At 44.6% G+C, this 16,794-nt stretch overlaps 1 long non-coding RNA gene across 2 annotated transcripts in view; it reads left to right on the plus strand.

Annotated features, from left to right (window-relative positions):
* LOC147049909 (uncharacterized) overlaps nt 1–16,794 on the plus strand; it is a 42,963-nt gene that overhangs the window by 6,430 nt on the left and 19,739 nt on the right. For both annotated transcript variants that reach the window (XR_015067460.1, XR_015067461.1), the window contains exons 5-11: nt 5,792–6,207; nt 6,528–6,558; nt 6,799–6,928; nt 11,159–11,282; nt 11,481–11,611; nt 11,675–11,726; nt 14,463–14,567. This is a non-coding gene — a long non-coding RNA (uncharacterized LOC147049909). The remainder of the gene's footprint in view (nt 1–5,791; nt 6,208–6,527; nt 6,559–6,798; nt 6,929–11,158; nt 11,283–11,480; nt 11,612–11,674; nt 11,727–14,462; nt 14,568–16,794) is intronic.

Genomic DNA, 16,794 nt, shown 5'->3' on the forward strand with positions numbered 1-16,794 from the left:
GCCACAGATTTTGCCTCAACTTGGTAAAGATTAGCGGCTAGTTTGTGTTCATTTTCAAAACTCGGAATCGTCATCGTGCACATTTTTTAATGTGTACTTAAATGTGTATTTTTTTTTATTTCAATTTGAAACTCAAAGAATATTTCTAGGACTTTTTTTCGTCATTTGTGTGACGAATGCATCCATTGTCAAGATTTAGGTCATTTGTTGCGTTACAATGCAACACAATCACGTTTTGATATTTTCCCTCTTATTTACCTTCTGCTGCGTCGTCTCCTTCCGCATCGCCGTGTGTCTCCAAACTAGTCCTCTCCTCAGTCGCCACTCCAAACTTAGCGTGCTCGCTCGCCTTCTTGCTATTGAATTTGTTCGGGTCCAGGATGTCTATGATGGAGAAGGAGATCTTATTGTGAGTGGACGTCATGGTCACTCCGCAGTGCTTAGACTCCAGCATGCTCAAAATAAAACAAAAACGAAGCCTTAAGAGTGCAGGAGGAAAAGAGCGATGCGTAATTACGCGCGTGTTGCCGGTCCTCTCATAGTCTTGATGCGTCTTGGGACCGGATCATCTGTCCCTCTCCCCTCGTCTGTTTGAGTCCTGCAGGAGGGGTGTGAGTGGGCTCTCCTTTAAAGCATCTGACCCCCACCGGCACCACAAACGTCACGCAAACACTATTAGTGTTTCACACGACCCCCTAATGGGCCCCGGGTATTGCTCGATAATCACCCATGTCATTAAATTCAATAATGCGCGAGCTGAAAGTAAATTGGCCACAGATGGCCCATAGATGGATCCGAGTCACCAAATTGGGAGTTGTTTTTGGTTTTTATTATTATTTGGGGTGAGGGGATGGGGGTAGGGGGGAGACCTTCACAACGGGGTTCTTTGCATTTTGACCCCCTGCAGGAAATCACATTGTTACAATGGACAGCCAAAAACCTCCCCATCTTTCTCATTCCAAATCCAAACTGGTCACCTTTGGCCTGTGCAATTAATCGAAATTCAATGACAGTTATGATTATTAGTCCATGATTGCAAAATTGGCATAATCATAAAAAAAGATTTATATGCATTGATATCCAATGCATTTTGTTTGTGTGCACACGGAAATTTATTTATTTCATTTTAAAATCACAAATTTTGCAATTATTGGTGTTTCAACAGAAGTTATTTGTCCTAATATGTTTTTTACGATTCAACATTTTCATGTTTTATACAAAAAAAGATTTATATGCATTGATATCCAATGCATTTTGTTTGTGTGCACACGGAAATTTATTTATATCATTTTAAAATCACAAATTTTGCAATTATTAGTGTTTCAACAGAAGTTATTTGTCCTAATATTTTTTTTACGATTCAACATTTTCACGTTTTATACATAAAAAACTTCATTTGAATAATTATGAATTCAATTATCCTCTACTAGTATTCCAATGTTCTAACAATAGCTATTTACATTAAGAAGTTAAACTACACTAATATGCATTTTTGACCAAGTGGAAAAATCCATGCAAAGCAAATTACAGGCACACAATGGTGGGCGCTGATTGTTTTCTCACCTTAGCTGATAGATATATATTCACAATCAATGGGCTCCCTGAGCCTCTGCCATTAGTATTCAATATAAAGTGACACGGGGGTTGTTTAAAACCCGGACGCCCGGTGACGGCTAAATGGTGGAACCGCCGCCGGATCGATATTCCCAGCAGGTGTCCGACTCAGATAAAAACAAACCGATGGTAAGCGAGAGCGCCGTTTCAGATAGCTGAGCCAATTACCGCAATGGCAAAGCTTTATTTAACTCGAACTCATAACCTCTAACCATCTTCCAGGATAGATTCCTCCTTAGACGCAATGTTCTTGTTCCCCCAGGTGATCCATGGCAGGGGATAAAAACGTATTATATATTTTAAAATGAATGTTTGTGCCTTTTGTGGTTGTGCAGTGTTCAAACAATATGATGCAAGTTATTTTATAATGGCAGATTCTTTCACTATTATGACAGGGATGTTTTGGTAACTTTTTTTAATGTCCGTCAACCACCCCACAGTTTTTCTTCTCTCTTTTAAGACAAAGTAAGCTGTTGGCCTGAGTTTCCGTCAAGACCAACCAGATTTTTACTGTGATTTTAAGGTTCTCGTCTTTGATTATTGAGGATGAAAACAAATAGTTTCGTGCATTATCATCGGATGAGAACCGAGAGGAGTTTTCTGGAACGTAATCAAGCTAAGTGGTTGAATTCCACTTTTCTTTGAACTCATCCCATGTCTACATTATCTTTTTTTTTTTAAGTGTGTGAGGTCCAGATTGTGCTCTTTTCTTCTTTGGTGTTGACACTCTCTTTCTTATTCTTCCCTTTGCTTCCTGTGTTCTGCATTGAGCTCCGGCCGGTCATAACCCGGCCGGACCGGTGAGCTCCTCTGCTGTTACATAGTCAAACATTTGTTAAGTTGCTCGTCGGCATTTGCATGTGTATGGCGCTCGCGCCGGCACCACTCCGTGTCCTCCATATGAATGGAGCCGACCGCACGCTGGAGGTTTACAACTTCCTACGAGAAAGCCCAATGGCCGGACATCTGTTTGCGCGTGTGAGCGGGACAAAGGAGGACATAAAGGCCCTCGGGGTTGTCTTCACGCCGAGCGGGAAGAACCCGTGCGCCCCGGCGTGCGACATCAGAGAGGGCGGAGCGGGCCCCATGTCGCACACGGCAGGGGAGCCGCTGAGACACACTTCCATCCGAGGCCCGTAAAGTCATCACATGGCGGCGGGGAGGCTGCTAAACGTCACATCATTTGTCTAATGGTGGAGGAGGCATGATGAGCTGCACTTCTGTTTGCACACTGCAGCGTCCATTGTTTGGCGCTGTAAAGCGGGGGTCCGAAGAAAAGGAACAGCAAAGGTTGGGGGGGGGCGGCTGTTTGACCCTCTGTGCTGGATTCCTCAAACTTTGCTTTCATGTTCCATGTTGGGGTCCGGGTTGTCTTGGCATCGCATTTTAATGTCCTGTTAAAAAGTTGCTGGCTTGAACATTTTACGTTCTCGTTTTTGAAACGGCCTCCTGAGTAATAAATTTGTTCGGGCCCCGTGAGAACAATCCCCCAAAAAATGGATGAATGAAAAAGATGGCTGTCCTAATTGAAATCCGCTATATTTGTTAGATACTGTTGCTTGAAATCGGTCTGTTCAGCCACATCTCCGCGTACTTGCTGGGTTTCACGCCTCTGAGTCGTGCACGCGCTGGCATGACTCTCAGAGACAACAAGGTCAGTGGCGTTGCCCGGTAATTGTCCTAACGGTTTGTGTACCTGTTGGGTGGAGGCGAGTAATGAGAGTTTTTCATTATGTGCGGGACGGGTGAGTGCGCCTGGCAGATGCTGACAGGCAGCAGATGTGGAAAGTTGGGCGGTGATTTGTACAGAGGGTCAACTGCATCGCATGGCCGACCGATGGAGAGGGAGGCGGCCAGGCGGGGGGGGGGGGGGGTGTAAATTACGCTGAGGGACGCTGTCAGTCGTGCCTCGCCCCTGTCAGAACAAGGTAAAGGTCAGTTCACGCACCCACGTCATCGCCGCTACCAACACACTGTCGCATGTGTGTGTGTTTGAGAAAATAATCAAGAGATGAATCGATTATTAAATAGTGATCTGGCATTCCTCTGGGTTCCGTTTTAAGCTCCCCGCTGTTTTTCACCATGTAAGTTGTCACGGAGAAATATTTCACTCAGCATTTAGATGCCGTATCAATGATAACTCGGAGCACTCTGTTTGGAATTCCTCCTTTCAATCAGCGAGACATCTTACCCGATCAGAGTTTTCAGATAAGCCGTGTTCTTGCAACCCAACAATGGCATCCTGTAGAATTCCCAGTAAGCTCCGCCTGATCCTCCTGGTTACAAACGTGGCACCCTGCGACCTTGCCCCTAACTCTCTTTGTGACCTCTTCATTCCACTTTATCAACTACTGCGATCCTCCAGCGCTGATTTGTTATCTATCACACACACACACACACACACACACACACACACACACACACACACACAGACACACACACACACACACAGACACACACACACACACACACACACACACACATACACATACACACACCATTCCAATCTGCTCCATCTTTAGTTGTGGTGCCTGAAGTCATCATCTTGTGTCTTCCAGTGTGCTACGTGCTATCTTCTTACATTGTAATGTAACTCTTTTTGTGTTGATTCTATGAACAAACAAAGCCTTTTTCCTACTCCGGCCTACTTGTCGGCACGGCCGGCATCCGCCAGCGGTCGTACTGTCACTCAACGTAAGCATTGATTAGCCATTGTTCTGAGAAGGTCACATCATAATTCATTAACAGTAATTACACGCGCGGTGCCACCTGCACTCCTCCCCTCGCCCGAGCGCTAAATTACGAGCCAAGCCGCGGCGGGCGGAAACAATGAAGATGTAAAGGCGCGAGAGCTATTAGTTACATTATTTAAATGGAGCCGTTTAAACCTGGGGAGCTGTCTTTATGAAGGGCAATTAGGCACTAACGGTAATTGATAATTCTTGCTAATTACAATTAGGAAATATAAATAGTGGCTGTAGTATTTGTCATCATTGCAGAGGAGCGGCGAGCCGGCCCGGCGTAGCGCGAGCCGGCAAGGTGTGTGATGGAAGGCGAAAGGATTAAGCTCCATTCATCTCCATCGAGTGCACCAACAGATTGTGTTTGTCCCTTTTATATTTCTCTATTGACCGTTAGCGCTTTTTTTTTTCCCCGCTCCACTCTCACTTTCTGTGCCCTTGCCAAATAGTGCACAAGGTTTTTAAACTGCTCTCTGCCAGGTTTAAAATACATCAATAAATAAAAAATGACTACTAACGCTCCCTTTCTTTAGTTGTTTTAGTATCATACGTTTAATTTCAGTTTTGATGGAATTTTTAAATAAAATTGACAAATTGTTGAGGTGTTCTCATTGCAATTTTTCCGTCATAAATTCCTCTTCAAGGTGTCCTGGAATAATATGCCTGGGTGTTTTTACTTTTAGTATACATATATACATCCAGCATTGGGAGTCATTTTGGGCTCTCACTTCTAATTAGATGCCTCCGTTGACCTTTGAACCCACCATCTTGCGGAGGAAAATACGTGCTGCTGTCGCGGTCGCCTCTGCAATGACCTTTCTTGCCATTCGGGCTGTGGAAGTGGCGCAATGCAAAGCTAACGGCGTGCGATTGATCGCCGTCACGGCGTTCCCCTCCAGCGGGCATCCCCCGCCAACGACATCTACTTTGGAGGGTCTTCAAAGAGACAGCAGGCGGGCAGATTTGAATCCAAATAACGCTGCGGTCTTAGCTGAATAAACGGAGGGGGATGTTCTGACTGGACTGTCAACGTGTTGTCTCAGATGTTAGCCGTTTTACTGCTTCATTCATGAGGAAAATACTTTGGCGCTAAATATGCAACCCACACAGAATCAGCTCTGGTTATTAATCCAATAACTCCGTGGGCACTTCTAGACCCAAACTGTTACAAAAGAAAAAAAAAAAAGTTAAACACTCGCTGGACTCACTTCTACATAGTTCTTTGACACTAAGATGGCACCAAAGCACAACATTTGTCCAAATGAAGCCATGCAATGCGCTTCTCTGTAATTCCTTGGCACCAAAGTGGCCATGCGATTTTTATTGCTTTTGCCAGGCATAAAAACAACAAATCAGCAAGTTTTTGAAGGAAGTACCACATCGTGTCATAAAAAAATAAAAATTTTCTTTTATTTTTGGGTCTCTTTGTTTTCCAGGTTCACTTCCTGTCCCCTCCCGTGGTGGTCTTCAAATGGGGCCGCTATCAAAAGCCCCCCCCGTTGCACACTCCCTGTGGATGACCCCCCTCCCCACGCTCCTCCTTCAGCGGCGGCTGGTAATTGCTACAGTGAGATGTGGATCAGTGGAGCTGCCCTAATCAATAAAGTCTTCATCAGCTATTTCCCCTGATGATTCTCCCTCATTTCTGCCTTAATTGTTCTTTTTCATCCAACAAGCCCGACACCGTTAGTGTGTGTGTTGGTTTGTGTGTGCGTGTGCGAATGTGCGTCTCGACGGACCAACAGCGAACGGTGGCCAAGCTGAAGGAACCCGACGAGAACTCTGTGGGAGCAAAGTTTCACCTTCCCAGGGAGAAGTTTAATGACCAAAACCAGAACCATCCCAAAATCAGGTAGCCAGCCGTAAATCAGGTTCACCCGACTGAGAAAAAGATAAAAATACAATATTATTATTTTTGGTTTAAAAAAAAAAAAAAATCTCTTTGATAAATTGTTGTTTTATGATTTGTATTTGGTAAGAATTTACAAAATAATGAAATGTCTTTCATCGAAAATAATTTGAAAATATGCTGAATCTTCAAATTTCAACACCTCAAATGTTCAAGGTGCTCTAACTTTAAATTATTTCTTATCAATATTAACTTTGTATTTAATTCATGTATCTAACCTATATTCAAAATGAATGACATTTATTTTGTGTTATGCTTTACAGAACCTGGCTTGACTCATTTCCATCAACACAGGTCAGTTCATCTTTATTACCATTTTAAAAAAGAAAAAAAAAGGTTTTAAAAAAAAAAAATGGATTGAAAGCAAGAAAATGATATAAGCCTTACATTGAGTGTAATTAGATTGCTCCTAATAAAGTGACCAATAAGTGTATTTTCCAAATGTTTCCCCCCGTGACCTTCATCCCAGCGGAGAATCGGAAATGATTGCGGTATAATTGTGTTCCTTTAGCACTTATTCCCCTTCTGTGCCAGTAAAACGGTATGGGAGCGCCGCTGTCCCCGGGGGGAGGGGTCGCCGTCTTTCAGCGGACCATCGCCGCTCATGTGGAGAGGTCCAATCGAGGAGTCAGAAGAGAGATGTCTGGATGAAAGCTACTTTGCAGTGAGTGAAACCCTTTCAAGACACTTCATTAGGTACACTGCGCTATATCATGCGAGCCAGTGAGTTAACTTCATTTTTTTTTTTTTTATTTTGGTCATAAAGTTAAATGCAGAAATAATTTGAGAAAAGAGTAATTCCAATTTTCACATTTCGGGGGCAGTCTATTTTCTTTCAGTTGCAACACCAGCTACACACGGCAGATTCTATTCCGTTAAGACTCGCCGTGAAGCTCGAGAGGTCAATGCACATTAAGAATTCTTCACTTAAATACTCGGATAAGGCCTCCATCAATAATTCTGGCAAGATGAAAAGCGGCTCATCTGCCCGAGGGGCCGTTGCTCATTAGCGGCCCCTAATAAGAGATGACTGGACATTGCGGGGAATTAATAGCCTTTAACCTTATTGATTGTTTTTTAACTTTCTCACCGTGATTAAAAATATATATTCCCATTTTTACTTCAATGTTGATGTCTCGCAGACATTTGGGTGCAATTTTCGATATCCTTTGTCAAAACATTTCGCTTATGGGAGCATATTTAAAATGCACTTTTGCACAATTGTCCAAAGTGTGTAATAGATAGATATACTTTATTCCTCCCCTGGGGGTAATTAGGGAAATTAAGTCTTAAATCACTCACCAAAAAAAGGCCTAATTTGACCCATTCAAGTGCACAAAAGCATGAAGTCTGCCACAGCGGCGCTGATGAATATGCCCCTCTCGCTTTTGCCTCTTTGTGCGCCGCGATGATGATTTATAGAAGCTTTATGGTTGTTGACTCGCCGAGGCTTTATGGGCAAAATGAGATGTGAGTTGTCTTACAGCCGGGCCACTCGTCTCCTTCGGTAAGCGACAATAGATTGTGAGAGAGAAGCGCGGGGGGGGGAGGGGAGGTCCTTTATCGACACATCCCATTACTGAGGTCTTCACGTTTTACGGCCATTTCCATAAATTCTGGCCCCGGGGACAATCTCCTAGCCTGCGTGGGGCTGATGGGAAGATCATATTGGGGCTGTCGTTTGACGCTTCAGCACACACACGCACGCACCCACGCAGACACCGGTGCGCCACCTGCACTCAGTGATGGAGGCCGTCCCTCCCTCCCGGTGTTGAATGAGTTTACAGATGATGAGAGTCTTAGTTCAGGTCAGTGTGTATTTACAGCTCAGTGACTCGGCTCCGTCGCTTTAGAAAGCAAACAGAGAGGCGAGGGTTAACCGATCAGACCTCTGGGAGCAATCACGCAGTGGGGGTGAGAGGGCTGGGGGGAGGTGGGAGGGGGGGTGGCGCTATTGTCCTCCCATCAACACTGCACTATTAATCCATTACAAGCAAGCTTTAACTTACTGCTCAATTATGGGACAAACAACGAAATAAGGTTTAGAGAGAAGACGAGGTAAAGAGTTCTGTTCTCCTTTATTTCCATTTGTCAAACTGACGGACGGTCCGTCTCGCTCATAATGTCGGCTATTTATCCTGCTCATTTTGTTAAATACGTGAAATATTTGAAACACTTCTCAGTATGTATTCCTGCAGGGCTGCAAAATGCAAGCACATTAGTAGGCATATTCTTAACTAAATAAATAAAATGAAAGATAAATGAAAGCCCTTATGTCTGTAAAGGCATGATTTATGATAGAGTAGCTCTTGCACCGGGTCTCACTTTTGTGTGGCTCTCCATTCGTCAGAAGAGGGCGCTGTGCTCTTAAGAGTTTGTGAATTCATAGGACATCTGTACAAATTAACCCAAAAATATTTTTGTCATTGCCTGTACTTTTCAGTAGTAATATGTGACTTAGAAAGAATTGCAGGTTGAAGGCAATGCATGCTCGTGTTCATATTTTGAGTTGTATTCATTTGTAAAAGTCTAAAAATATTTTATTCATTAAAAAAATCTAAAAGCTCCATCATATGATTTAGTAATTAAATAATATATTTGACATGAGACATTTTTGTAGAGAATACTCGCTCTGCAATGTAAAAACAAGTTGATGAAATAATGCCATCTTCTGGGTGGTTACAGTAGTGCACTTTAATTCGTCCCTCTCCCCAAATCATTTGTTGGAAGGGGCGTGCGTGCGTCTGTGCGTGTGAAAGATAATTAAGGAGGCCTGTTTGCAGTTGACATGTCAAACACAGACGAGCACACAACTTTTTTCACCTGTATTTGTAAAACATTAGCGGCATTATCATGCTGGGTCATTGCAGTAATTGAAGAACGGTTGACTGGCACATTATTAAACACACACACACTCGCACACACATACAAAGACACATGTGCCTCATCACTGAGTAACAGCATGGCTGTGCAAACACTGCATGGTGCAGATGAGGAATTAAAATCACTTGTTTACCTAGTCTAATTTTGCCGCATATCAGAGGGTCAGCAGCACCCCGATGAGGGCCTCCTGTTGAGGAGCATTGACGTTGGCCAGAGACAGGGCCAAGAGTTGTAAACGTTGCCGTGGTTGTCTTATCAAATAGAAGTGCCAGTTGAGTATTTCAAAAAGTCACGTCAAATAAAAAGTAAAAAACAGAGTTAAGGAAACAAGGCCTATTTAAATGCAGTGATGCGCTACACATATTGTACATACCATACCCGCCAGTGGTACTTGGCATGTCGAGCAGGTAGAAGAATGTTTTGTACAGTTTGCACTCTGTGGCCTTTTCCCCATCTCACCAAACAATCCGCATCACTGTCGGACAATGTGTGAACGTTATCACGACATACAAAGGCACGCGTTGTTTTTGTTGGGTTGTTTTTTTTTTTTCTCTCTCATCTTCATACTGCCTCAATGGCCGCATATTGTGCTTGGCGCCGGCCGAACTGGCTTTGCACAATCCCGTCAGAGTTACGGCTCCCCTCCCACAAGACGTCTCAATGCCAAAGACGGAAGGCAGATGACTGCCACTTGTGTGTAGCCTGCACACACGCTTCTGTTGCATGTGTTTCGTGTTAGCGGCCTCTTTGCCAGCGATCGACTCCCCTTGCTTTTTTTTTTTTTTTCTAACTTCCACCCCGAGCCGCCTTCAAACGGTCTCATCTCGACATTGAGGTGCCGTCCTTTGTGTCGTTCTGTTCCCATAACATCGCTCGGACCCGTCCACGTCTCCCCCGCTCCTCCTTGGACCTTGACTCACGCTTAGCACCCTCCATAACTTGGGCCGGGGGGCCACCCAACGTGAGAAAGGCAGACACCCCGCCCCCACATCTACTTGCCATTGACCCCCAAAGACCACAACAGGAACCACATTCTTTCCTTTGTGGTCCGTCTTTTATCCTCGACTACCAGAAATAACCTGCGAGGGAACATTGTGAGGTAGAGACGGTCGCTTTAGTTCGGGGTTTGTCGCCACGTGCTGATGAAACACGGGAAAACTTTGTCAACTGTCCACATGTAGGTTCGGGACAATTTACTGGTGATGCTTTGACTTCAAATTGTGCTACCAAGGAACCATGTTGAGGCTGAAGGAAGGAGCAGTCCATCCCTTTCTAAGACAAAAGTAGTTCTTTGGCACCGTCTTCTCCACGGGCAGTGATTTTAAGAATACTTTTCACTATTTGTGTCAGGCCAAGACAGCGGCAGGCGCATTAAAAATAATTTCCACAGGCACATTCCGGCGTATAAAGTCAAACTTTGCGTCAGGTTTGTGCAACTGTCACTCGTGTCGACCCAGAGGCAACGGCGGCAGCAGGTTGCCAGCCACAGTGAGACAGGATCTAACAGGACAAGACAGTACAAGGTGTGGTGTGTTTATCTTGTTCGTTAGGCTTCCTTCATTACACACGCACTTCCTGAAATGCCGATAACCTCTTTGGAATGGCCGTAAACATCGGGCCTATTCTTTGCAATGGAGAACGGCCCTAACAGAGCGAGAGAGAGAGATATTGCTGAATGGCAAAAGCAGTCAAACGCAATTGGAAATTGAAAATCACAAACGGTATTATTTTTTGATAATGAAAAAAACATTTCTATAGCGGTGCCTAATGAAAAGGCCCGAGTGTGCGGTCCCATCGGAGTGCCAAATGCATGCATGTTATTCACATTAGGACAAGCTCATAACTCTTTGAAGTGATGCATAGTGAGCCTCTGATGCAAAACACGTGTCAGGGGCTAAGTGAGGGGAAATTGTCCCTCCCTGTATTGCATCAAAGGAGGAAGAGCAACATTGTTGTTATTTGATTTTTATTTATTGCAGCCTCTTTCTTCAACGTTTCATTTTCTCATCAGGTGTGCTTCGCCCCCACCCGCTTGACAGCTTCAGTTGGAGTCATCAAAAAGTCAAGTGGAGGTCTACCGGGAAGAAAAGAAGAAAACACGCTTGGTAAGGACATCTGGAGTCGCTCCAGTCAAGGTAACAATGATAAGCTAACGAGGATTTCACAAAACACCACTGTAATGATTTCAACAATGTCTTGCCATGACAAAAGACAATAATTATCTGTAAGATTTACGACGTTAAAATTCATCGGCCGATGTGATGTTGAAAAGTTGCTCTCATTTGGCATTTGCCCAAGTCTTAATTACATGTTGTTGTTGTTTTTTTTACAAGGTTGTGGGAACGCGACATCATGGCCACTGCTGCCCTTTACTTGACTCTCTTTCAAAGTTGAGAACCAATCATCTTCTCTCTCATGTTTGTCAGTTACGGTCCATTTGACACACCCGCTCCTACACAAACAGGTATGGAGGAACACAATGTAATCATGAAAAGAAATCTTCTGAAAAATGATCTTCTCTCTTCAGCGTCCTCGCCTCGCGTCCTGGAACCCGAGCATCAATCGGAGGATGCCGTTGGGTAAATATTTTCATCCAGATAAATGGCACTTTGACACACAACTGTCTAAACACCCCCAAAAAGTGAACAGCGTGGCTTTTTAATTTGGCATTTACCTCCACATGGATGCACTTTAAAGTGCTGCAGACTTCTAGTGGGGGAGCAGACACACATTTGAAAACACTTTGTGGGCTCTTTGTGGTGGCCACAAACACGACTTTGGCCTCCGCAGCCAGATAAAGTAGTCCAAAGAAGTTTTCTTTGTTAGCATGACAGCGTAATCGGATCATACCAAGAATGACAAAAAATTAAATTTAGGGAATAATAAAAATAGTTGATTGATCAAAATGGCTTTTTGGGAGAAGTGTCGGATTTTCCCCTTGCAAAATTGTTTTTCAAAAGTTTACGTTTTCTTCTCTGAAAATACAAGTCAGGGCATTTCCGAGACAAATAAAAATAGAAACATTTAAAAAGGCCAATCTGACAAGTGGAGCTGAACTCCAAGCAAACTCGAGCCGCCTTTGATGCTCTCAAATTGCATTTTGTCCGCTATCGCGGATCATTTTAATTTTTTTAACACGTGAGGTTTTACACAAAGAGTTGTTTTTATCAGCAAAGAAAGAAGACCAAGTGACCGAGGGGAAACAGAAATCGAACGAGGTTGGCGAGAGTGACTAATGCCGAAAAGTGGAGTGAGAGCTCGTAAAAATGGCGACACACAATCAATCCCTGGCTGAGGTCCCGCACGCCGCACCACCCCGCACCACCCCGCACCACCCCGCTCCAGCCTTTAACGAGGGCATGTGTGAATATTTGTCGTTGCCAACAAGGACTTTCTTTGTTTATCCGTTGACTCACCATTGGATCTCGCTGCCATCAGATGGCTCTCGCACATGTGTATAAACACGTCGATGTTGCGCTGTCATTTTCGTGATTGCGCTCGACCTGCCTCAAATCCCCAAACCTTTTTTCCTAAATCCTTTTCTTTTCCCTTTACAGGATGAATGAAGTCTAGCTTACTTTGTTTATTTTCGTTAGCCCGTTTATGGCATTTTGCATTGCGTGACATGTTAGCATCAAGCTCGCAGAACTTTACTTAATGTGGTTATGGGTAAATACACAAGACTTCATTCTGTTTCTCTTTTGTTTATTTTTGCTGTAAACTTCAACTGGGAGTGGCAATAAATATCTTAAAGCCTCTTTTTCGAAAGAAGCCGTCACTATCTGCCAAATTCCTGATGAGGTCAAAGCAGAAAATTGCTCAAAATCGTCAAAAACTCGGGTCATTCAAACCTCAAGGCACTCAACAAACGGAGATATTGGAAGCCACGAAACAAGCTCGGATTCCGGTAAATGTCGCAAATGAGATTGCGGTGGGATGTTTACACATCGTAACCTCTGGCTGTTCTCGTGACTTCGAGAAGGACATTCGTGCGTGTGTTTTGTGTCCTCGTTTTGATTAAACGAACTGCTCTCTCACGGCTCAAGCCAAGATGCCAGCCCGCTTTGTTTGTTTATTTACACATAGAGTGGATAGAAATCACAACGGTCAAAAAAAAACAAAAAACTTTCATTCCACAGCTGAGCCGTCGTCCGTGTGAGGCGGGTGGTCCCCCGAGATGGAGCCCGCCATAATAGTCGGGGTGGAGCGAGCGGTGGGGCTTTCCAAAACGGCATTGCGCTCGATTTGAAAACGCAGCGCCGACGACGGCGGAAGAATGCCTTTTGTGGCCGTCTCACGCTGATGTTGGCTGGAAAACTCCTGCAGCCGGCCTTGTAAATGTGCAGTGTGTTGTTCAAGTCGTAACACCGCCGCATTCTTGCGTCCATCGCTCACTCCACTTGGCCCCGTTGAGTCGTTTCTCTTTTGCGTGCGGAAAGTAGATTCGCAATTTCAGCTCTTCTGAGGGACGAGCGTGTACAGTAAGACTCAATGTCATCGGACTTTAAAGTATTTGCCGGGCTCGAAGTGGCGGACGCGCGATAGTTTTATCAATGCTTTTCTAAGCCGGCTAATGGTCCTCCTTCCCGGCCAGATCAAACACGACTATCTCGACCTATCCTTGACTCGGAACCGCACCGACGCCTTTTTGTGCCCATTCACACGGATTCTAGATTAGTACTTGGTGGGAAACTTGAGGAGGAAGCTTTCGTCAAATATTTGAATGATCAAATCGTGATTAGCGTGTCCCTGAACTTATTTCCACTTCAAAATACTTTTGTGCCTTGACTCTTCCTTTTCACCTCCTTAGCTTGGATAATATGATTAACAACACTCTCTCTTTTTTTGTTGTTTTTGTTTACTCAGCAGAATTCACAAGTAGAGAAGGGACGTATTTAATGTGGACCCAGTTATCAGTTTCACGTCCACGGCTTATCTCGCCAGCGGCTTAATGTCGGCGAAGATAACATCTTCTAGCGCTGCCCTCTCGTCTGCACGTTTACAGATGTGTGACGGAGGCGGGCGCCTTTCCTGTGGACGCCCGTGCTCCTAACACCCGCCATCGCCGTCCTCTGTGATTAGCCTCGCTTCCAATGTGGAATCCGCACGCGATGCAAATGTAATGAGTAAAAAAAATGTCCAGATTTGTCAAGATTTTGAAGAAAAAAAAATTACAGAACTTTTAAAAGACACTTAGGGCTGACTTAAGTTGCATTTGTGTGCAGCATAATAGCTAAATGCTGATTCACCATGTTTGTTTTGAACTCTATGCCCAAACTTGCGACATCCAAGACCAAATTGAAATCTCTCCCCAGGTGCCGTTGGGGGTCATCTCAGTCCATTCGAACATGAACAGGCAAGCGGGTCAAAGGTATCGGAGACAGCTGTCCGCCTCCATCTTCATCATGGCCGCCGTGCCCGTGAGTAATCTCTGATTTCACTCTAATTACATCTCCAGAGGCCTGACTCAGCCATCTTGGCTTTGGTCGCGCATACGTGGTCGCTGATCGTAAATACAATATGTGCATACGCTACATCACTGTAGTTCATGCTTTCATTTGGGTTGTGTTCAGTTTGGGTGTGTTTGTAACAGATCTCGTACCATTGTGAAAATGCACACAATTTTATTTGTTCATACTCTGGATTCGTTCCTAATTTGGGATCTGGAAGTTATATCACCAAACCCTTCCTTACTTCAGACAGTCCACTGTGAATGGATATTTCCTTTTCGCACAGTTATTGAAGACTTGAGTTTCCAGTATGGGGGGGGGGGGGGGGGTCAGACAGCGCCAGTCGACCCAGATCTAACCAATGTGATGGATGGACTCGAACCAGAAACAACATGTCTATTTGAGTCGGGCATTGTGTGTCACTGTATGCCAGTGTACGTGTGTGTGTTTGTTTCCTCTCAACACGTGTGCGCCACTGAAAAAATCCGTTTCATAACACACGCACACACATACTGGGCTGCTGTCGACTGGGAAATGTTTGGAAGGCATGGCAACCCATTTCCAAAATGGAATAAAAGCTTGGCAGCAGATGGACTCGTCTGTGGGCCTGTGGCACTCCTTTTTCCTGTAATTGGAGAGCACTTTGTGGGCCTGGCAGGAGCGCTAGTGTCAGGGGCCTGTGCAAAAAAAAAAAAAAAACCTAAAAAATAACATAAACACTGGATTTGAATGAGTAGCACAACGCATCAACAGCAAACATGCTCGCCATCTGCTCCAGATGAAGCTGATTTACGACGCCCGAGTTTCCATCTGACGAGGAATATCTCGAGCACGTTAATGATACGTAGCGTTCGGGTGAAGTTTATCAACTGCCATAAACATCAACACTTCCCCTAACTGACAACCTTTGTCAGGAGGGGGGGGGGAACGTGCTCATTTGGAGCTTACGGCATGCGGATGATGTTAATTCATGGAAATTAAGAATGTGCTAGACCGCGTCTGCCTGACTCACAGTTCGGAGAAGCAATTGATTAATTACAATTACAAACTGCTCTCACAAGCACAATGACTACGTGTTCCCCTGAACGGCATTGAATACAATTTGTTACTTGACAAATTGAATAGTGAGTTTTTGTTGCCACCAAACTATGTTAAAGTGGCATACAAGAAAAATAAGTCTTAACAATGCAAATCAACGTGTTCCGTTTTGAACGTAATCCATTTTCCACAGCGCTCGCCCTCACGGCCGACTGAAGTCCATGTGATGGTTTTGACGTTTTTCCTCCATTGTTGTCATGCAAATGTCCCCTCATACTGCGTGGGCCCGAGATTTCCCACTCTCGGGGCGGCTGGCACGGAACAAAAGCCGGCATTAGGGCGCATTTAAAGGGATGTAAATCATACGGCGCCGGAGGGGAGGGAATGGCATTCACGGGAAGCCATGGTGACAAAGTGTCGGGTTGCACTCTGTCAACTTGGAGTGGGGAATAGTCAATCAGTGACATGCGACACTGCCGGCCACCTGTCTGCCGGCGCAAAGTGTCCGAGAGCGCATAAGCACCTACTACGTGCGTACACGGAGATCAGGCGGCGGGATCGGCCAGCTGTCCCTCACGGCGACTGAGAAGCTCACAATGTTCCCCTTAGAAAAACATTTGAATCATCCACCCGAGCGTATTATGTCGCTCGCGCTTGTCCTCGACTCCACTGACTCCGTGAGATTTTTTTTTTTTTCCCCCGAAAATGTCTCTTCCACTCATAAATAGTTGACTGTCGAGATTGAGTTTCCCCATCTCTCGTTTTAAATGATTGATGGAGTTTTCATTTGAAACGGAGGGACCAAAAAAAACTGTTTTGGCCTTTCTGTATCACAGCGACCGCAATTTGGAGCCGGAAAACTTTTGAAAGTATGTGGAAGTTGTTGAAAAAGTCCACTTACTGTTTCCGTGTAAATGCTTGAAAACAGTCATCTGTGAAAATGAGAAACACGCGTGTGTACTGTGTAGCCAAAACAAAAAGGACGCACAATGGAGGCCTGTATTTGAACGTACCCAACTTGCCCCTTCGATCTCCCCAAACGATCCGACGAAGCTCATTATTACGATGCCAGGCAGCACCTTAAAAGGACACGAAACCACGTCACCGCTTTGACCTCGTCTCAAGTCCCCGTTTTTTTTTTTCTGCTGACAAAGCGAAA

This window comes from Syngnathus leptorhynchus, chromosome 10 (assembly GCF_054491065.1).
Source record: "Syngnathus leptorhynchus isolate UIUO chromosome 10, UIUO_Slep, whole genome shotgun sequence".
In the NCBI taxonomy this organism is placed as follows: Eukaryota; Metazoa; Chordata; class Actinopteri; order Syngnathiformes; family Syngnathidae; genus Syngnathus; species Syngnathus leptorhynchus.